We start from the raw sequence: 22,965 nt of genomic DNA on the forward strand, positions 1-22,965 counted from the left end.
TTGTTGTATTCCCAGGTTGTAGCAAAGTAGGCTACAAAGAAGGCTGACTACAGATCCCAACTATACCGCTGAGTTTTAGTTGTTTAAAACTTCCTAAATGGATTCAAAAGGATTTTGATCCGATGAGCAGATGCATTGCTGGATAAGATTTGATAAGGCTATTGAACTGCGAGTGTAATCATATCAAAGGTGGACGTCTCAGCTTGACAAATCCACAAACCAATTTATCAGATCTCAGACACAAACGCCAGTGGGAGATATTCCCTTAAGAGGCATTTAATAGCATCAGGGCGGATCTGATTAGCATTCATCACACTAGAGCGTCAAAGAGAGCCCCGTGTAATCGTTTAAAACAGAGCGAGAGGCAGGACAGTAGCTGCAGAAGGTATTCACATGAGGCTGCAGATCAGATGACGGCATGGGATAAACATTTCTGGCTCGGAACCAGGGAAAGGGTACAGCAATGTCACGGTAACAATGCGCGGAGAGAAAGAGAGGAAGACAGAGAGAGAGAGAGAGAGAGAGAGAGAGAGAGAGAGAGAGAGAGAGAGGGAGACAGCATCGAGCGACCCGGAGAGAGAAAAAGCACCGCGTGGCTGGCGGGTCGTGTCCTGTTGACGCCGGCGCCACACTGCAGTGCTTTACCTCACTCGCCCTATTTAGATTCTGAGCAGGCCCTTCCCGCGTCCTCAGGAGACCCCGACGCAGTCCTAATCGTTACAAGATGTTTTCGAGGGGCGAGAGAAAAGAGACGCACAGACCGGGGACAAAGGGCGAGAATCACGTGGTGATGTGGCACACGATCATCTTTTTGCTGATGGAATATGATAATCTGATTTCCAGTCAGATCTCGGGCAGAGGAATGTCTTCATCACCTGCGGTTTGAGTCAATAACAGATCATATGGCGCCACGTGCAGTGTTTGTGGTCTCATACCAGATGCTGGTGTTTAAAGCATATCAACAACAACACTCTCACACACACACCCACAAACACATACACAACATCCTTTGTTTGTGTGTGTGTGTGTGTGTGTGTGTGTGTCGCTGTTGATAGAAAGAAAGTCCTCTGTTGCCTTTGGGTGGACTGATACGATTTTTCCAATACAGCTACTGACAGATGACATTCTGATGAATCTGGTGAGTCGCGCTGAGCAAGAACAATAACAAAACCTTATGATGTGGCCTGAGACATGCAGGAATGTCCACGCTATCGGTGTTGAAAGACGCCACCACAAAGACATTTTTAATAAGCAGACCAATACATTGACAAAACCCAGTTACCCGTCCCCAGCCCCACCACTGGCCTCGTATAATTAGCGAGGTGCTAGGTGTCCGTGGCTCTGATAATGAAGAGAGCTCGTTACACGGATGGAGAGACACTTAAAAGGTGCTAGGGTTTTCATTAGGGCCTTGGTTAAAGGGATTGTTAGCCATGCTGGCAGCTGTTAATTGGTACTCAGGAGGCTTGAGACTATGGTGTAACAATGCATGTGCATGTATATATAGAGGTATGAGAGGTATTCACGTTGAACTTGTGGTCAAAAGGTCGAATAAGGTCACGGCCTTGGATGTTCTTTGATTCACACAGTAGTAGGTCAGGGCCAATAACATGTGCAGAGCTGCTTGTGAATATCTGTTGGATCCTTACAGGAAACGCAGCGACAACGTTGAATGCATGAATGAATTATTAGTGGGTTTTAAGACTTTACATCTGTACACATGGCTGCTATATATACATATATATATTATAAATGTTTATATTCCTTCAGATCCTGCTCAGACCTGGAATTAACAACCGTCCTGAGAGATCTGATCACAGCTCTCTGGGCAGGGGCTGCATGGGTGAGTTCACACTTGGCATTAGAATGTGTCCTTGAGTTAACACTTGTGATCAGCTCTCATGTCTCCACTCTCCATGAACATAAACACGTACGTCATTGTCTGTTCGCGAAGATCTAATGGTGTTGTTTTCAGCCAGTGCTTGCGCGTGTGCCAGTGTGCGACAGTGTGAGAGGGAGAGAGTGGTGCAAGGAGCGTACCACTGTACATAGCTTACATATTGGAGGAAACGAGTCTGTGGTCATTTTGTGGCAGTGTTTAATAAATCATTGCATGCTGGGAAGTGTCAAAGCTGGCTACTATTGGTTCATTATGAAACCTTAGTACATACATAAAAGTCATTCCAGACAAGGCAACCAAAACCATACATTAAGGCAGGAAAATATCTCAAGTCCAGAAACAGGGAAGCAACACCAAGGAAAATGCTGGAATACAAGCACACGCGGCAGCAGGTCAATCTGGCAGGGGACAGAGGGAAGGGCAGACTATGGCAGGGGTTTCTGGGGGGGGGGGTAGGGAACCAGAGTTGCAGAGAAAAGTTAGAAGCAGGAGAAGTTAGTGATGTATATGAAATAAAACAGAAACAGGAATGTGCAGATACTTAACGGTATGGTAGAACATCAGCTAAGTCCTTCAGTGTAACCCAAGAATCACTTGCTTTCCCACTGCTGAATCCGGCCACATAAACCCAGACCACCTCCGATTGTATTCAGAATGATCCGATCTCAAATGGGTCTCAATGTGTTTTGGGTGCATTCACACCATAGACTGTATCTAAAGATGGACGACACCTCTCCACTTTCTCCCACTGTCCTGGTCATGCAGATATACTTGGTTGACCAATCACAAGTCAGTATCAGCTTTTTTATCAAATAAGGAATTAAAAGCAAACTTACCAGAAAACCCCCTTAACAGTCACCGGTGTGATAAGAACTACCTAAAATGAAAGAAACCAACCGTCTATTTGGATTTTTTTGTTTTGCCCATGTCCCATCCAGTAACATGGAGGAAGTGGAGTTCATGACCTATTTCGTTATGTACACTCTACGGTTGACACCTGTGCTAAGAGCAGTGTGAAGAAAATCTGCAGCAGAAACAACAATCAATTATTCAATATATTCCATAAAGACGTAAGCAACACAATCACTCACTGTATAACGTATTCACATTGTGCCAAGAAAGGCTTGTCTTATCGCATAGGCTAATGCACTGTCCCACTCAGATGAGCGAGGCACTCACTCAGCCGGCTCACACTGTTTACTGTTGAAATGTAAAGTGACAACGCATATCAGCAATTTTGCGGCAATTATCATATCTAAAGTCCGCTATCAGTCAGCTGGCTTCTCAGCTCTGGGAAGAGGGGGACTTGTGGGGTGAGAGGTCGTGTTGAGGGCATTCACAATCAAAACCTTTATTTTTTTTTCTTCAGTGGTTTAAAAAGAGACTGCTTTTATTTGTTTTCCAGTTTGTTTGTTTTTTCAATCTCAGGTTTTATTTCACCTGCTGCCCATTCCACGCCTGTATCCAGGAATTATTATAAATACATGTATAAGTATAAAGCTTACCAAAATGATTAATGATTTTTTATTGACAAATGCTTCCTGGTAACCTGGTATGAACTCTATCAAGACTTGTATTCCTTGGGCTCGAGCATGAAACGGTTGCACACACACTTGACTTGACACCTCTCTATTTAGAAAATATAAATGGATCACACTTGTGTAAAAATAGTAAGTAAGTCACCGAACACTCAGCACAGCCGTTGACAAGCAGATGCACAGGACAACAGGAAAATGTCACATACACCGACCGCACAGCTAATCCAATAGGCTAAGCCATCGGCGCTTGACTCAGGTTCAGGGGAGCTGGGGTCGCCTACCTTCTCCGCCTGTGTGTGTGTGTGTGTGTGTGTGTGTGTGTGTGTGTGTGTGTGTGTGTCTGTGTGTTACCTAGAAACACAAATCAGTATCATTGGCCCTGTCCAGACCTGATTTACATCTGTGATCTCAAGTGGAGAGCTCCAAGTACAGATGTGAAAGCACCTTTGACTCATTCAGGACACATCTAATATACAATCACTCAGACCACATTTGGAGATGAATGCATGCAGCCACATTCTTTAGGTGTGAACTCGAATGCATTCCTTATCAACCCAAAATATTGTTATACTTGGGTGTGTTTCCCATACATTGATTTATTCATTAGCAGTATGAATTTTCTATTTTGTTTAATATTTCAACTGAGTAATTTAATGTCGCAGTAGAGGAGTGCACAGCATGTTGATTTACTCTGCCCAACCTGGACCATCATATATATGTATTTAATCATGTATCTATATATATATATATATATATACATTATCTATATGCTACTGTTTATCCTTTCAGGGTCGAGAGGGGAGCTGGAGCCAATCCCACCTGACATTGGACGAGAAGCGGGGAACACCCTGATTGGGTCGCCGGCACATCACAAGGCCAACATCTTACATTCACACCTACAGTCGATTTAGAGTCTCCCATTGATCCAACCTCAATCTGTGTGTGTCTCTGGACATTGAGAGGAACAGAAAAATAATTGGAGAAAACACACGCAAACACTGGGAGAACATGCAAACTCCACAAAGAAAGACCCTGGCCCGAACCTGTATTCATACTGGGAACCTTCTTGCTGTGAAGTGACAGTGCTAACCACCATACATATTATATATAAATATACATGGACACATACATATACAGTCTTTTTTGTACTGCAGTTCTCAGTCTGATTCTAACACTGCACAGTGCTTTTGTAGATATTTGTAGATATGCAGATATACAACTTTGCAATAAGACACTGGCGATGCTTTCTCTGTTGTCTTTTTTTTGATACAGCCTATCTCCGTCTTTGCCTCATTATACCTGCATGTTTTTATTGTCACAATAAATCATAAAACCTTTATCCGGCTTCAAAACCCTTGAGATGCATGTAAATAGGCAAAGTTATTCACAGCACCAAGAAAAAGACACACAATCAAAGACACAGAGCACATGCTGGCATACATAATGCAATAAAAATACATATGCACGCTGCAGGCGGAGACAAACACACACACAGGCACAGACATTAGTGTTCATGCACACTGATGAAAATCTGCTGACTGTGCAGAGGAGCCTTGACCCAGTGGCTCTGACTCATAATGACTTCAAACACCAGTGCAAGTACAGTGCTGTCAGGCATGCATAAATAGGTGCACACACACACACACACCCTCAGAAACACACATACACATTCAGCTAGTTAAAACAGGGGCGTCTGTGATAAGGTAGCACGTGTTTGCACAGTTTCACCAGCCGCTTAAAGCCTATCAGCCGGAGAGGGAGAATGAGGAGAGAAAACAAAGATGTATAAATGGAGACGGACGGCCCACTGATGATTTTAGCAGGGGCCTTATCTCACCGGGTTTTGTTTTGGACGCAGGGAGTTTATCAGCACTAAACATTCAGGAAAAAGGAGTGAGGCAGAGAGAAAACAGTCTTGGTCGTCCTCCAGGGAGTTGCTCTGAGTGGATCCAGACTGTGCTGCTACAAAGTGCAAGTGGAAACTATTTCTATTCCTCCACAGTCTCTCTCTCTCTCTCCCTCTCTCTTTCACATATACAGTTCATTTAGTGTTTCTCACCCCGTTTACCCTTTTCCCTCCCTTGTTTTCTAGCACCATCTCTCTCCTCCCACTCCCTCTATGTCACCTCAGTTCACCTCAAGTGGTTACCCTCCTTACCTAAAGCCAACCATGACGTTTAGGGGAAGTGGGAGGGAGAGAAACAAATCGGGGGGGGGGGGGGCTTACCAGTCAGCAAAGATGGGAGGACGGACAGGGGAGGAAGGAAGAAGGGTATAGAGGAGGGTGAGGTAAAAGCAGGTGATGCAGCAGGATGAAAAATGGAGGTGGGTGCATGAAGAAGATGGGAGGGAGGAGAAGGAGGGATGAGGCTATAGCTGAGGTGGGATGATGGGAAGGGAGGAGGGAGGAGGGAAGGAAGGGAGGGAGGGAGGGAGAGAAAAGGGAAACAGGGACAGAGCAGTTCAAGTGAGTCCAGTGCAAACGAAGAGAAATGAAAATAAAATATGCTGCAGACAGAGATAAAGATATGTTTACACTGAGATGCCACTGTCAAACAAGATTAATCAATGGTGCAAATGCACACACTGAGAAAGAAACGTCTGTTATTTATATTCTATTGTATTTAGATTTTTACCCCAGATACTGTTCATATTTAATAAACATAGCAGATTGAACAGAAAATTGAACAGAAGGAAACATAGGACTAAAGAAATTGGAGAGAACTCAGACCCAGGGTAGAATGTACAGGGTCTGTGCATGTAAACATGTGGAGCTGCAGGGATTTATCTGAAGTGACTGTAACTAAGTTATGGAGAGGTGACCTGAGGACACACTGTGTCGACACGTGGCTCCCTCAGCTGCTGCAGAAACAGGCTGTTCTATAAGCGGTGCGCCTGTATGACTCACTGCAGTATGGATGATGGGTGGTGCTTCTTAACAGGATTCACCTCACAAGCGCTTACCCTGGGAAAGCACGACACACAGGTTTTAACCTGATTACAGCCACAGCTGGTTTGGAATGGCTGTCAGTCTGACTCCATGGTTATTCAAGTTGGTTGGGTTAGATCATCAAATGCAAATGAATGTATGCTTTCCATCCGCTGCTGCTGCTGCGTGTATGTGAAGAGTCGGTTCATTAAGATCTGCCGTTGGCGTAGCTAATTCTGCAGCCGGTGCCACATCAAACCACTGCAGAGGAGGCGTGCATGCACAACTGGATGGCGTGATTAAAAGAGCATTGGTCAAACCTCAGACTGAAAAACAATCTAGAAAGCATGATGGAAGAGTGTTTTTCATGTATCAATTAATGAAATAGAAGCGTCTCGTCATTGCTTTGCACAGATCTGGTGTTTTTGTTGCAAGTGGTGCAATTGGCTTAAGTCACATGCTTCATGCTTTGCCATTATTTGTTACTGTTACTAATTCTGAGACTGTCTTGTGCATCGCCATATCACAACCCATCAAAGTCTGTATATAACAATGAACGACGCACCTCCTCTTCCTTCCGCTATCGAAAAATAAAGCAAAAATATCCTGAAACACTTCCATCTAATTTTTGGAGCCAAGGTCTGTCCAGTGGTAATTGGGAGATGGAGCTGCAAATACACACTCTCGACCAATCGTGAGTCAGTCTCAGCTGTCAGTCAAAACTAATTATAACACTTGAACTTACATAAGTGTGATATGACTGACCTACAATGACAGAAACCTTCTTGGGAAAAGAATGTTTAAGCGAACTTTGACTTTTAGCGCTGTCCATGTCCCATCCACTAACATGGAGAAGGCAGAATCTGTAACCTATACTGCAGCCAGCCAACAGGGGGCGATCAAGACGGTTTGGCTTTACGTAAGGGAGCAGTAATGTCCTTACATACACTTCATGCGACCCAGTTACAGTATATTGTTACATAACCTCTAGCAGCCGTTGTTGGAGCAAAGCAGGAAGTTAGGTGACCTAGTACAGAGAGCAACATAGTTCATATTAACTGAAGGTGAGGGTGAATGGAAAGGTCATGAAAACACAAGATTGTAATATATCCCTAACTGTGTTTATTCTCATAATCATGATGAAGGCCGTCCTCTAACTCTAACCGCAACATATCTCTCAGTTAACCTAACCAAACTTTATTTGTGCCTAAACCTAACCAAACAGTGACTGCTGCTCCTTAAGCTCAACCGCATGTTTCTCATTGTATCTATTCGACAAAGCTCACTTATGTCTAATATCATAGGGGCACTACTTCATGAGAAGCTGCTATGGGTCGTCGCAGAGGTTCAAATGACCTATATGGTTGCTTAGGTTAAGGGACTTATTTCCAGCTCAGCCTGAAATATATATTTTTTTTAATTTGCAGTGTTTCAACGCAAATCGGAAAATGTCATGTGAAGTGATAAATGCAGAGTAAAATTGGATCAGAGACATTTTCATAAAGGCTAAGAATAAAGATTGAAAACAGTCTTGAAAACAGCTTAAAGGATTTAAAAGTAACAGCCATAAATATGTTTTTTTAAACTGTAACAGCAACTCTAAAAGTAAATTTAATCACATTCATATCTCCTTTATTAAAATAATATGTAAAACTCTGACTTGTCACTTACCTCTGTCTTTAATATTCAAACAATGTTGAAAAACAACGTCCATCTGTTATTGCATGGTTTAGCAGCGTCTCTGGCTGTCGGCCCTTGACGCCCACTTTTTGTTCCATCTCTGCTTTTTGTTTCCTAACTACCTGCTGCTGTGCTGTGACATGACACCTCTGCATCCACAGCTGATACCGGATTCAAAAGATAAACTTTCATGGCAGCAGCTTGACTTTAAGAGTGTTATTATGATTAATGAATCATTTAATCACCAGCAGTACTAGCAGTTTTTAAGTAGTGTCTAGGAAATAATGGGATTTGAGTGTAAAGGCCCCAATTATCTATTGTGTATTCGTGAGCAATGACAAAACATGTCAAATGCTATACTTTAACTTCATTAAAACCAAACGAACAAGAGTGCAGTCCAGGTTTTCTATTAGCACAAAATGACAACAACCTCAGAGATGGTATGTTCTTATATTGATCCAAATTGCTAAAGCCTGGCTAAAGCAAAGACCCGATCCTGTCGATATACAAACTTATTACTGCTGCTGCGACGACAGCTAATGGCTAATAAATTGCTATTTGTATGATTGCAGTGGAATAAATTCTCTCTTTTCACTTCGGCATCACTTAAAGGTCTGGGATGTGCTATAAAACTAATCTAAATGCACATGATGTTGTCTCAAGCAGCCGACAACAACACAAAGTAGTACCTTCCCTCTGTGGAAACAGGAAGCTAAAAGACAAAGTAAAACACAAATGTTGGGACTTCTTTGGTTTTTGTTCTTGACAGTCGACTCAAACACACTTTACCCCACTTCACAAGTTGTGACGTGTGTGTGTGCACCAACGACAGAACAGGTGAGCCGTTGTTAACACCAACCCTGGGTTTGACACATCATAATGAACTCTGTGTTTAAATTGTGTCTGACTAATCACAAGTGACTGCTGTCAGGGGCTTAATCACTGGGTGTCCTGCATTCACTGTTACCACACATACAAGTGCTAAATCACAGACGTACATCCAACCTTGACGAACACATATGCATGGTCAGAGAGCGTGGATTCAGGTCATTACAAGTGGTCTCTGCTACATCTCTGAGGCAGACTCAACATGATGGTGCAGCCGCAGTGGTCTGACCTTGCAGGATTCCTTTTCTTTATTTAGCCTCCTTATGAAATGTTGATGCAACAACTCGCGCTGGTGCGTATGTGAGCTGTGTGGAGCGGGAGTGGTGTGATTTGACCGAGAGCTCTGAGTGGCTTTACTGAAAGTCAGAGCGCCGTCAGTGTGGTCTCTGGCTCAAAGAAATCACAGCATGCTCACAGCTCAACTCTTTTGGGAAGAGGCACAATTTTAACCAGACCCGGTGTGTTTTCATCAACCAGGTTTGAACAGTAAACAGGTACGCCACCGGAATGCCCAGCTGCATGAAAATCATCAAAAGGCAAATTTAAGAGTTCATTTGTCGGCCACATTTCACATTGTTCAAAGTTGACAACAGAGGTTCGCTTTGCAGCAACCAGCCATTGTCACACAACCACAAACGGGTGCGTTATAAATGCAACAGATGGTTGGACGCTGCTGGGAGGTTGTTGTGGACATGTTTTACAGACATGTCAGAAAGTTGAAAGCCACTTTTGAACAATCGTGCAGTGGGAATGAAAGCTTAGAAATCCTATTTATCTGATAATAGGAAATTGCACACACTTCTTTGAAAACAAAATAACCATACAGAACCGTAATGCTTTTGAAAGTAAAGAGTAACAGATTGTTATGTTAATAGCAGTGGGGCTGTAGGAAGGGTGGTCAGACAACTTTGTCAGCCCAGCGGTTTAACCACAAATACCAAAATAGTAACGCAAAGTGACTTGGACAAGTAACTTTAATCTGATTACTGGTTTGGAAATAGTAACGCGTTAGATTACTCGTTACTGAAAAAAGTGGTCAGATTAGAGTAATGCGTTACTGGCATCACTGTCTATAAGTGACTTTATTGTTTAGTGATTGTTAGCCAATGCTAGCATATTATTATTATCTCATAGGCCGTTCATCAAGATGGACAACACGTTTCCACCTTCTCCCACTATCCAGTAATGAAGCCAAATTATCCCGGAAACAAATGCTGCCATCTTGGGCACAAAACATAATTTCTAGCCAGGGTCTGTGCACTAGTGATTGTGGTGTGCAGCCCCGGTATCAAGGTCCCTCCAATACAAAAATCATGGCTCAGTCTCAGATGTCTCTATTGTGATGTGTGTGTTTTTAAACTTGTCCATGTCTACTCAATTATTATGCAGTAGGCGGGATTTATGACATATACTACAGCCAGCAACCAGGGGGCGATCAAGACATGTTTCATGTCATGCTAACCTTAGTTATTGTCATGGCATTGCTGGGCCTTTATAGCAAAATGTAAAAGGCTCACACTATAGACCGGCCAGCAGGAATCACACCATCCTAGACACCACAACAAGTTCAAACACATAAATTCCAGTAGTCATAACTACATTATGACAGAATTACGACCGCACCACGCCCATTTGAAAAGTCAGCCACACTCAAATGTTAACACCTGCCAATGTACTGGAATACATCGAGGGGTGGTTCCCACTACAGGTGTCCTCTGGACTGCACAATGTCAATGTCACAACACATTTATAAGGTTAGTGTGCTGTTAATATACTGTGTCAGATACATATTGAGTCAACATGTAGGTAAATATACATATTGGATTGGACTGAGTATCAGCAGACACCTATTCTGTAATATTCTGAATGTATCAATAGTATAGGGCTCTGTTTTAGGCTGACAGAATAGGGACATCATTATTGTAAATATATGGAAACATCAAAAACATTAAAATCCTGGTATGTGGGATTTTTCTGTTACTGTCTTTTATGTTGTGTGTAAGATTTTAAATCAAACCATTTCCTTGTTCTTCTCTTCTTATTTCTTCTGCAAAACCAGCAGTTTTTAGGCACTGCACCATGTGTGTGTGTGTGTGTGTGTGTGTGTGTGTGTGGGCGTGGTTGCTACACTCTTATACCCACCTACCCCTTTCATATTTACACACTCAGCAGACAGCCCCCATGTGCCTTTCTGTCTGTCTGGAAAAAAAGGGGGCTGTTTCCACGGCGACTCGTCGCCATGACAACAGCCACCCCATCCTCATCCCCACTTCTGTTAAATCTCTTGCCTCCCATGGTTCCCCCCCCCCCGCCCAATTCCTGACTCCAGTCTGTCATCTCACCCCATTTACACCCCACCAAGCCCCATCATCTCCTCGTATCTCTCTCGTTCACACACACTCTCTGTGTCCCTCGCTCTAAATCCTCAAGAGAGACAGAGTGAGGGAGCTGAGGGGGGGCAGCTCCTGACAAGATCCCCTCCGTCTTGGTCCCCTGGAAGTAATGAGAATGGCCGGGAGCAACAAGAGGGGACAGAGATGGCGAGCAGAGGGTACAGGGATAAAGGTGGGGTCGAATGGAAGCTGCAATCCTCTGCACAGCGCTGTAACGGTGACCCTGTCCCCTTATCCTCTGAGCAGCCTGGAAAATGGGGAGTTTGTGCCAGAAAACACAGACACACACACTGAGAGATGGCAGCGTGACTGTAGCCGCAGGGCATACATCTGGTGGAACGGTGGGCCAGCGGACACATGTTGGAGAGGGGAAGATGAATAAGGTCGCCCACCGCTGCCTAATGATCTCGGAGGGAATGGGTGGGGGGGTGGCAAATATCCTTCATGTCAGTGTCATTAACCTGGGGATTGTGTGTGTGTGTGTGTGTGTGTGTGTGAATGTGTGTGTGAGAGTGTGTATGTGTGTGTCTGTCTGCGTGCATGCATGCCTCTTGGGGGATGAGGGGAGGGGGTTACTACAACTAATCATCAGGCTCAGGTGTGGCCCCCCACTACACCCCCATCCCCCCCCCCCCATCACTTACACACACGGGGAACCATGGGATTTTCCTCCCCTACGCCAGATGATGAGTGCAGATAGAGAGAAAGTAGGTCAAACAAACAGCCAACTGCTGACTACCATTACATCACAGGAAGAAAAAAACAACACAAACACAGAGGCACATGCGTTCACATGTACAGCCAAAACACAGACAGGATGGGATATCCTGTTTTTGTTGTGCCTGCAAGTGGAAAGCACTGGAGTAGCTAAATGCAAGGGAAAGAAATAACAAATGAAGACAACTCTTTGGCTCTGGAAGCAACTTTCCACGAAGTGCATGAAAAGGGTGCAGTATTAATAAAAAAGGTTTCTCTTGACCATCGTCCTCCACCATCTGTCTACATCTAATATGTTCATCCAAAGACAACAGAGGGAGACAGAAGAGGGAGTCATGGAAAGAACAACATTGGGTCGTGCATTTGAACCATCAACAATTATTAGCCTCGGGGAATGGGTGACTTCTGTGTGTGTGCTTGAGAGGATTTTGTTTGCCGAGCGATAGCGAGTCCGCAAACTGTCGGTTTGTTGATGTTCATGCTCGGATTATCCTATCAGGTGGCCTGGTGCTAAAAATGTGCTTTTGCTTTGCTTTGCTTTTGCGATCAATTGAAATTCAACCCCCAACCACACCATACCTGTCGTCATTTGTGCCTTTTGCACCCTGATTTCTCTAAGGTCTGATTTAATTCTGACCACAGAGCAGACTATTAGTGTCTGCCAGGTTCCAAACCACCACATCATCTAATTTTTCAGCAAATCGACCAGGTCTGGTGTTGAAAATCATCTGTGCCAATGAAACCTCTGTGGGAAAGATGATGAATTGGCTCATACCTCTGAGCCAGAGCAAGAAAAACAGTGACAGAAAACTTTCCACTGAACAGAATACATGTGTGGATGAGATCGGTTTATTATAAATTCATTAGCATTTCATTAATCTACTTGTTTCCTATGTGACCAACATAAGAATCCTCAGACAGCGAACTTACCATTAACTTTTCAGCCTGAATGTGCACCCCATACCGCCATTGACACATTTTAACATACAGATAACATCGAAATAATCATTATGAACTCAAACAAATATGTAATCTATAAAATACTAGTCGTTAATATGCTACAGCAGCACAGTGCCCCGAGGAGCAGCACAGTGACATCAGAGTGTAGGAAGTTTTATCACCGGATGAGAGGAGAGTTGACTGACGAGGATGATTAGGTATAGTGTGAAAGACGGTAAAACCTTTATGGATGTTTTTGAAGGTTCAGCGGCTCATTGACAGACAGGTCCACTTAATAATAGAGAGAGTGACAGAGTGATAAAAAGACTGCGGTTCTATAGAATTGAGAGAGACTCTCAGGCCACATTTCTCTCCCCGCACCCGACCCGAGCATGATGCAGTTACCTGACCTGAGTTACTCTGCCCCTCACACACATGGTTGTTGTTTGTTTTACCCGAATACAGACAAGTGCAGTGTTCAAAATCAGGGGGCTCTTCACCTCTGCAAGTAACTTCACCATCTTCACTCTGCTCTGCACTTATTGGCCGGAGTTGTCCACATCTCAGACTAGATTCTCAGCCAGCTCGATCGGAGTGACCCTACTTTAAATGTGGTTTCATAATGGATGTCTACTGAGTGCTCTAGTTATCGTATGAATTAGTGGGGAGATGAATATGAATTTAACCAAGCACTCGGTCAACAACCCACAGTTTCTGGTAAGAGCACTTCTGAAATGATTTGTCACATTTCTCATAGAACTTAAGACTCACACGTTTTCCTTATACCGACACACAAACGGACATACACACACACACACACACACACCGTGAGCATGGCCTTGTTCTGTCTGACTCTGCAGTGACAAAGTAACAGACGGAAAGGCTTTAAGTTTCCTGTCCCTGAGGTTGGTGGCGGTGCTTTGCCAACAGCCGGGAATTCACACACTCAGTGACAGATGTAAACAGTTTTGCATGCGCTTCACAGCTGCTCACATAACCCCCGTGACTGGGCAACTATAAAAACTTCAAAAGAGCAAACATATAAGTTTTAAACATGGCTCAACTGCCAGTAGGTTGGCAGTTAAATTCCAGGCTGTTTGTGGAGAGGAACTGGCTGTTTTTTCCCCCTCTTCTAATGCAGCGGTCACCGGCCAATCACAAACCAGTCGACAGCAGCGCCAGGGTGCCAGGGTGGTGGGGGTGGGGGGGTAGGGCAGAGCATGCTGGGAGGGAAATGAGGGGCATTGTGGGATGGATGTTCTGGCGGGGCGGCAAGTTGTTGGAGTCCTGTACCGACCCAGTCCCCCGCTGAGGAATCGCAGGTTAGGGATTAGGGCTGATGGATGGGTGTAGAAGGAGGGGAGGGGGTGAGGGAGCCCTGCTGAGGCAAAGAGAGGGAGGATAGAGGAAACAGCTGGGACGAGCGAGGTGGAGGTGGAGGTAGGGGAGGAAAGAGAGGCATGCCAGCATTTTGTTCGAACTTCCTGGAGAGGCGAACACAAACAAACACTACTAGGGAGTGAGGGAGGGAAAAGAGGTGACGTGCAAAAGCAAAACACGATCTGATCCAGAAGAGACAATGAGAAAGTGAAGGAAAGAGCAGATAGACGACAGAATAATACTATTCATGTAAATAAAATAAATCCTCTTTAAAATGTAGCCCGGTAGTGTTTTATACTCTGAAATGATGCATTATTATTGGACAGTAAATAACAAACAGTGTAATACTAACTCAAGGGGATGTGATACATTTTCATGACTTTCTATGACGTGTGCTGGTTAAATTAATACGAATAAATCTTAAATTTTCAAGATGTAGCCGCATTCAGTGGCGCAAGTAAAGACTAAGCGTCGGGGTCATCAAAATAACTTTACCTTACTCAATTTGCTCTTCGTGAGTTCCAAGGCAATAAATGAGAAAATATGTATGTATGGTGCCAATTTATTCTGTGTTTGTATTTTAAGATGTGCTTAAAAAAAAGGATTTGTGCACGCTGTCTAAAAATGAAGCTCATATAGGCAACAGCTCCAGAACAAGTTAGTAAGTTGACCTTAAGATGAGATTGTTTCGTCATCAGTCCAATGTTTCTTACTTCTGCTGAAAGGCCTTAAAGACATTAGACACTCAGGGTCCACTCACACTGCTGTTTTCACTCTTTTCAGAAAAGTAGAGGTTTGAACAAAATGATGGTGAATTCAAACGAACTGCAAAGTGAGAACTTTAAAAGATAAATAACATCCAAGGGGGGTTCAGGTGATTTAATGTTGCACTTTCATAAAGTGGAATATGACAGAGTATTAAAGCCATGTTGAAAAACTATTTCTGAGATTTAAGAATAAAGCTGTAACATTAGTAGATTAAAGTCTTAACAAAGTGGAAGCTCATAATATAACAAAATAAAGCTACAATTTTATGAGGATTTTTTTTTAATATTACAATAATTAAGTCATGATATTACAAAAATAAAATCTCAACTGATAAGAAACTGTAAAAAAGTTGTTATTTCACCAAAGCAAAGTTGTAATCACGAGGAAACTCATAATATTACTAGAAAAATGTCTAATTATTATAAGAATAAAGTCATAATTTGATGAGGATGAAGTTGTATTAATGCAAGAAAAATACATTTTATGACAACAAAGAGAAGAGTTTGACTTCTTCTGGGTCCAAAATCGTGAACCAAACTTGACCAAACCTGTCCACAAAAAGAGGCAACTTCCTCTAAGTCTGTGTGGTTCTTTCTTGGCAAGACAGTTTCTTACACAACATGGTATTTATGATAATGCTGATGAACAAAAGCATTAAATGTTAAATTATTTGCGATACTTATATTAAGTAATACTGAACAAATGCTCCAGAGTCTTCACTCACACCAAAGACAACAATATTTTCATCATAAATTTCCCACAAAGCAGCTGGATGGGTTTTTCCTCTGCCTGCAGCACCAAGTTTCCACTTTATAATGCAGACTTTGTGTTTTGAATTTGTTGTCCAGTCCAATAAAGGCTCAATGATGTCACTGTAACATCATCAGTTTTAGTTTTTTCTTACATTGACAGGCTCTGAGAAACCACAGACGACATTATACAACTGTTTTTACAGGCTGAGTAAAGTTAGGAAATGAAGTGTAAACCGAACCAATGGGTAAAATATGTGGTTTGCTGCTGTGATTCATCAATCAACAGAAGTGTATGTGTCTATTAATTGATTAAAGTTAACAAAAACACATTACTGTCTCCTCAGTAGTGGTTATTTTTGTACACATGAGCTGGATCGCAGCGGAATGAGGGATAACGGAGACACAGGGTTGTGACGGTCAGGGAGTTGGTTTAAGGACATGGTGGTGATATAACATGCTGAACGCTTTAATGTTAAACAAAGGCAGATTGAATTAGAAGTATTCGAGTTCGCCGACCTCCTCCATGCACACCAACTAATAACCTCTGCTTCTCTGAAAATGAGCCTGCCACGGAGGCTCTGAATAGTCATTTCACCCACTCTTTCAGCCACAAATGTGCCACTGGGAAGGTTTGTGCACAGCTCAATGCTTATTTCCATCATTCCCATTTATTTTGTATTTTTTTCTTTCTACGCTGATGAGGCTGCATTTTACTTGATTAACTCTCTCCCACTCCTGTGTGCGCCGGTTCGCTTGTGCAGATTAAACCCGCATCGTGTCAACAGGGTTAGGCTGCATGCTTATATATTCATTTAACCACTAGCCACCGGCCGAATAACAGTGACTCATCCCCCAGCTTCCCATCACTCCCTCCCTCTCGCACCAAAGCCAGACTGATCAGGCTAAATCCAAGACTCATCAGTTGGATGCCCTGGATTCATCCCCTAGGATAAATATATACAATGTGTTTAACGGCTTAACAGGCTTGTGCTCGTGTACACACACACACACACACACACACATGAACACACGCTCATGTCTGTCTGTGTGTACATTTAGCAGCGCTGGCTGGAGACAGTGAGAGATGGTAAACAAGGCAGAGAGAACGAGCTGACCTCCATCCGTGCTCTCTCTCTTTCTGCCGTCCTCTTTTATTGCTCGTGCCCTGACCCCAATTAGCAGTAGAAAGAGCCGATAAATCAGGAAAAACCGTAGTGCTGAAAAACACTTTTTTCTATGAACGCTCTCGGGGCATATGTATAAGCTTGTATGTTAACATAAAAAAAGCAATACCTAGATCAGCATGTGCCAGGTTCTCGTGAGGAGTAAACATAAATTATGGAGCGTAAGGTATTTCTAGGGTTGGGCTACGTCTATTGTCCTGGCTCCTACAGTCTTAGTTAAAGCCTCTGCTCTCCTATAGGCCTGTATTAGTGCTGAGGCTGAAGCCGAGACCCCTGCCGCTCACCCTTCCACCAGTGCTTAGCTACCATACAATCTTGTAAAACTGCTAAAGAAAAAGTACAATTTGATAGGTCAGCAGTGTAAAACATCTCACCAGCTGCACATTTCCTGACGGAGATAGAAGATTTTATTATAAAAGCGGTGTCGCAAGTAGTTGTGTCTCAATTAATGGGCTGAAACTGCCGGAGGCTGCATTTGATGTCTGATTGCGTCACAGCGGCGCAAATAGATTGTCCCATTTCGAAGGCTCCTTCAATTGCGGACGACAAATCCGTTCTTTCATGTCCAAGGAAATGAAGGCTTCTTCCCGGCTCAACGTATCCTCCTAGGATTCTATTCAATTCAATTGTGTTTGTATAGCGGCAAATCATAATACACATTATCTCAAGGCACTTTACATAGAAGGTCATTGCTCTTCTGCCACAAATCGTTATTAAAAGAGGTTATGGTATTGGCAATGAACAAGACTGGTTGCTCAGTGGTCCAGGGCGATCCCAGGCTATAGGGCCCAGTCATTGACACAATCAAACCAGTGCTAACAGAAAATACTATGACCTTAGAGTTTCGATATTCAGCCGACAGGGTAGCTCATTTTTATCATCACAACACAACATAATACAACATAGTGATCGACCTCCTAAAATGTCAAAAATAACGGCTCACAATGAAATTACTCCCATAAAATGTATTAGTTTCATAGATGATATATGACAGCATAAGACAAAGGTCGATTCTTTTTCAGCGATATCATAACTTGAAAGTAAAAAATTAACAGAGCTTATAACATATGCTAACCCGCGGAATTCAACCAAAATCCCCTAAGGGCTCTCACAAGGTTTTCACAGCGAGGCACCGCTTAATGAGGTTTTTGAAAGAATTTAGATGAAGGAAAGGACTGACAATGAAACCCAGCTCCTCTGCTCAGAAGTAACTCAGTGCAACTGGGATGGAGGAGCCTCTAATCAAAACGGGTTGCTGAGCAACGCTCTTCGCTGGCTAACAGCAGAAATTAGAATATACTGTTCTCTGTGTTTTGTTAGCTGTTTGAGCACTAAAGGAAGATAATTAGGTTGTTAGCATGGTAACATGCATTTGTGGCCCTACAAAAAGCCCCGGCCTTTTCTCAACAGGCATCAACAGCAGCAGGCCTGTTTGGAGTGAGACAGCGGCTATTGTCGTAGAACCGCAGTAGAATAGACAGCCGATAATGACAGGGGAAATGGAACCAAGCACACTAAATGTCACACTCAGTCTCTGGGGCGTTGCACAATGCAGAGCGTGTTGGTGGACCTGTTTAGAGCCAAGACTGGTCCATATAGATGTGGAGAGAGAAAAGAGGAAAATAACGGAGGTGGATGGAAGGACGGGGAAAATAAGTGAGCAAGTGGCTCTGTGTATGGATGTGCGTGTCCGTATTGTCTGCGTGTGTGTCTCGCCTACTTCCATCTCCCAAATCCCTGCATGCCTCTAATTCATAGTGACCTCTCCATTGTTACAGAGCAGATGAGCTGGGTCCAGCTCTACTCTGATTGAATGGAGTCCACCGGAGCTGTCTCTCTGTTTTCTACACTATTCCCCTGGCTGTCTCCCTTCATTCTCATCCCAGCGCATTGTTAGAGCCGAGGTGCCTGGGTAACACACACACACACACACACACACACACACACACACACACACACACACACACACACACACACACACACACACACACACACACACACACACACACACACACACACACACACACACACACACACACACACACACACACACACACACACACACACACACACACACACGCATACATATAGAGAGCCTAGGGCAAGAGAAAAGGGGCAGAGAGAGGGGTCTCTCTTTATTGCTCTAATCAAAACATTCATCCATCCGATCTGTCCCTCTCCCCCTCCTTCTATTACACTCTCCTTATTAAATCATTCCCCTCCTATTTCAGCTGGATTTATCCTTGGGTATTATCTTGCACCCCCAGACTGAGTGTGAGCACAAAGCAGCGCACACGGACTCGCACACGAGTCTCAATTTCAGGCAAATTTGCCCGTAGAGTACTTTTTCTCACCTTTCTACCTCGAGATCAATTAGATAGAAGTAGGATTGTGAAGAGGTTGTGCAAAACAAGAGGCGACCTTGACACGCACTACGCATGCAGTCAAATGAAACGCACATATTTCCATGCGGCCCGCTCTCCGAACAGTAGGTCAGTACATCCTGATGTTATCAGACCGAGCGCAGAGTTAGAAAGGGAAGCAGAAGAAGATGGGAGGAGATCCTCTGCTCTTTTCTGAGGAAATGGGTCAGAGAGAATTAGACTCCTCGGCGCTGCCGCAGCTACTTGTCAGCGCTTCTGGATGTTTCCTGCAAATCGACAGGGTCTCTATTGTGAATGTCTTGAGGAAAGTTAAAATGAGAGCAAAAGATGAAGCACCGAGCGGCGCGGTTGCTGAGGAGGCATAAAATAGCACTCAGGGGGGGTCTCAGCCTTTTGCGTTTGAGGAATTCAGTAATCCAATTACCCAGCACAGAACATACACTACTTTGGGGTAAAGCCTGCACAAGTTTGTGAACATGCACATACAGTACACACACACATGCGCGGGCACACATCAACACAACACTTCAAAGACCCTTGTTCCCAGTGATAATGCTACACATGCTCCCTTTGCTGTTTTAAATGCATACATTATTTAAGTTTAAATGAACACAAAGACGTAAGAAATTCAGTGTTTGATCTAAAATTGTCTTGGATGGGGTCAAATTAGCCCATTAGTACTTTTCTAAGGGATGTAACATCCAAAGAGGGCAATGAACAAATCTATGGAAACCGTAGACCCACCATGGGCTATAACATGATACGAAATTGCAAGGCTAAGGGTTTGCAATTGAAAGTAATTATCAAATCTAATCTATGCCTATATTCATCTCATTTCCAGTTAATGAAATTAAAATCCAAAATCATCTGAATGAAAAGTAAAGTTGGGAACAGAGGTCTCCCTCCTTTATATGAAACAAAATGGATTTTAGAACTTTACAATTATCTTTCCCTGAAACCACTTATCAGCTACATGCCTGTATTAGCCTGTATTTAAAATAGATAACATGATGGCTCCCCAAAAGTGAAGCCAAATAATCTTGATCATCCCCTAGTGGCTGCCCAAAATACAAATAAACAAACTCCACCTCCTCCATGTTAGTAAATGGGACATGGGACATGAAAAATGTCAAAGAACGTGACAAATAATTTACTTTCAAAGATGGATTCTGTCATTTTAGGTAGCTCTCATCACACTGACACATGATCAGCTGTTCATGTTTCCACTAAGTTTGGTTTAATAGTTATTGGATGTTATAAAAACATGCTGAAACGTCGTGATTAACAGATGAGACTGAATCACGATTGGTGGAGTGCATATATCGCCAGGACCTGGATATCGCTGCTCCACACCACAATGACTACTGTAGAATCTTCCTCCAGATCCCAGGGGCAATACGACAGCCCCCGTATCCAGGATATTTCAGCATCACTTTTGCACAAGGGCAGGAAGTTGAGAGGCATTGTCCCTCTTCATTTACAGTCTAAGGTATTAGCAAAGTTTGATATATCACTAGAAAGTCACTGCATAGCCTACTGAGCCCGGTCCACACGCCAGCTGTTTCGCAATTTGGGGCCCGCATCCTTCGTCGGGAGCAAATTCGAAGACCGATTGCGTAACAGCGGAGCGACAAGACTGTACCAATTCGAGGGCTCCTCCAAATGCGGCCAACAAATCTGTCCTTCTGCCCCCGAGCCATGGAGGCCACACCGGGTGGATCCTTTTCCCGGTTCATCATATCCTATGATTCATTGCATTTCAGTGACTTACTGATTTTCGGACAAGCTGGAGAAGCATTAGGAAGATCAGACCACCGCATTTCGGTTCGGCCGACATTGTGTACGCGGCCGCTGCATAGATAGGCTACTCTGCGGGATGGGGAAGCTGAATTGAGACACAGCTCTTATCTTCCCACATAGCAAAGTAAGATGATGCTTCCTCAAAAATCTTTTGCCAAACATACCCACATTGGTTTGGAATCTGTATGCATCAGACCACATTGTTAACTGCTTCCACTTTAATTTTTTATATATATTTTTTCTCATGGCAGACAGCAGGGTGCAGGGAGGTCAATGTCACCGGCAGGAGGTCAATGGTGGAGCCAGGCTCCAAACCAGAGGAATCGCACAATGATACAATGGCCATCACCTTAAAACACAAAGCACTCCAACAATCATCATTACATCAGGCCTAATCACCATTATTGACGGTCAGTAATAGGAGGTCAACATCATGTTATATAAGCTCACTGACCAGATGCTCTATAGACTGAGGCACAGCTGCTCATAGGGATTATCTCACTGGCCACACACACACACAAACACACACACAAAAACACACAAACACCTTTTGACCAGCCCACGGTGTCCTCCATTCAAATCACACACATCCAGAATTAAGAGAGGTGTCCAATATAAATAATCTCATCACGATCGCAGATCGGTATATTGCAGACACATCTGTCACACCTAAATAAGTAACCCGCACAAACACAATATCCCTGAGTCACTCGTGGCGTGATATTGACAAAGTGTGTGTGAGAGTCTGTGCACAGGACAGAAGGGGTCAATAAAAATGTTATTGATTGAGCTCTTTAACATATGCCCCTGAATCACTAAGAACCAAACATATGCCGAAACGCACTCTGAATATATGCACTGGCAGATTGAGAGTCAATTGGTTTTGACCATAGGAACCAATCAAACCTTTTTTATCTAATCCTGTCCCCGGTCATCACATTACCGCTGATGAGGACCATGTTGTTTCCGTACATCCTCTAACCCCAGGGAGCTCAATCTATATCTATCTGCAGAATTATACACCATGTTTTTCAAAGTGTTAGCCTACATTACGGCTATATACAGTTTTCTGTATTAAAAAAAAACAGGGATTGAGAAAATCCCCGGTCTTATATGCCTCAGTCCTATACATCTCAGTGCAAAACAGGCTGTGTTCGGTTTGTGCCTGCAATTTGTATTTGCCGGAGTGCACCCATATGGGAGAATCTGGGATTTAGGGAAATGCATAAGGATGGGATTTGAAAGATGGTGGTATTGAGGGTAGCTGCAAGAGGAATAAAGTAAAGCTTTTGTAATGAGAAAGGGACCATAAATATAATTATAGTGATTTAATAGTGACAGTTAAACTTTGATTATGGGGCTTTTGTGAAGCAATCCTCCTGCGAGTCAACAAAATCCAACCATTTCATTAGCTTGAAATGAGCATCCCGATCATTTCCTGGTGACTTATCATCGTGACATGTTATGAAGTGGGACACAGCCCACTGACTCAGGAGCAGGGGATTTCTCATTGGGCGGCGTATGGTGAATGGGGTCATGGGATCTTTCCCAGATGGTGCAGATGGGGGGGGGGGGACCCTCGGACCCCCTGCAATCCATTCTGTCATGGCTCTCGCCCCACTGAAGCCTCCACACTACTGCGCCCCTAAAATAAAAAAAACCTTTATGGGATGCATTATGGGATATCGATCAGGTGGCGTTGACCGTTTCATC

This window comes from Platichthys flesus, chromosome 17 (assembly GCF_949316205.1).
Source record: "Platichthys flesus chromosome 17, fPlaFle2.1, whole genome shotgun sequence".
In the NCBI taxonomy this organism is placed as follows: Eukaryota; Metazoa; Chordata; class Actinopteri; order Pleuronectiformes; family Pleuronectidae; genus Platichthys; species Platichthys flesus.